Here is a 1,406-nt window from a genome sequence, read left to right on the forward strand (position 1 = left end):
GTCTGTCTGTCTGTCTGTCTGTCTGTCTGTCTGTCTGTCTGTCTGTCTGTCTGTCTGTCTGTTTGTCTGCCTGCCTGTCTGCCTGTACGTCTATTTGCTTGACTGCCTGTGTGTCTTGTCTATCCATCTATCATCCTACAATATCAAGTATATATATATATATATGTATACACGAGTGTATTTTCACGTGATAATGTCGAATTTACCTGCCATGCTAACACACATTCATTGTGTATCAAGTTTACCCTGTGAATTTAGTTTGGTTGTTACAGCAGTCGATTTGTTCACGAATATTTGTGTGGATAGATGGCGCTGCGGGTTCATATTGGTTCGATTGACGTTCGCAGCAGTCTGTTAGGCAGGCGCTCGCGTTTGTTCGCTATTATTTGCTGTCAGTGATCGATCATCGAGCGTCTGCTGCCGGTTCCACGTTACTGCGAACGCAAATAATTCACGTGTTTGATTGAAATTAATCACTAAGGGGACACTGAGGCCTGCGTCATAGCCAGAGCTAGCTCTAGAACTATAGCCCTTAGCGAAGGGCTGTAGTTCTAGAGCTAAGCCACGGCTAGGTGTCATCACTACCTGAACATATGGCTGCTGTCGCTTGCTGCACGCACGCAAAATAATACTAGTACTAGGAATGAAGTATAGTGTGAGAAGGATCTGTTCTACTTCGCTATATAGAATTGACATGCACGCACGCGAAATAATACTAGTACTAGGAATGAAGGGCGAAGTAGAACAGATCCTTCTCACACTATATGTATAGAATTGACATGCATGCACGCGAAATAATACTAGTAAACAGATCCTTCTCACACTATACTTCATTCCTAGTTCTACTTCGCTGTATAGAATTGACATGCATGCACGCGAAATAATACTAGTACTAGGAATAAAGTATAGTGTGAGAAGGATCTGTTCTACTTGAATACACGCCGTGACAACACGGGGGGTTTGCTGGCGCCCTCTAGGGAGCGACGGAGCGTGAAGGCGCCGGGCCCGCGTCGCCGCCGCGCCTCGCCGACGTTCCGCCATTGTTTTGCGCTGTCGGTAAACACAAGAGCAGACACAGGAAGCAGGCGGCGTGTCGCGGGGCCGACAGGCTTTGTTTGACGGTGGCGCCACGGGCTGGAGTCGCTGCGAGCGTGACAAGGATTTGTTAGTGTAGCGTTGTCAGTATCATAGTTGTACCTGTTTGAGGAAGGTGAGCGAGAGGAAGGAAGAAAGAGAAGGGGAGATGTGGGGAGAGGAAGGAAGAAAGAGAAGGGGAGATGTGGGGAGAGGAAGGAAGAAAGGGAAGGGGAGATGTGGCGAGAGGAAGGAAGAAAGAGAAGGGGAGATGTGGGGAGAGGAAGGAAGAAAGAGAAGGGGAGATGTGGGGAGAGGAAGGAAGAAAGAGA

This window comes from Priapulus caudatus, unplaced genomic scaffold, assembly GCF_000485595.1.
Source record: "Priapulus caudatus unplaced genomic scaffold, Priapulus_caudatus-5.0.1 Scaffold774, whole genome shotgun sequence".
In the NCBI taxonomy this organism is placed as follows: domain Eukaryota; kingdom Metazoa; phylum Priapulida; class Priapulimorpha; order Priapulimorphida; family Priapulidae; genus Priapulus; species Priapulus caudatus.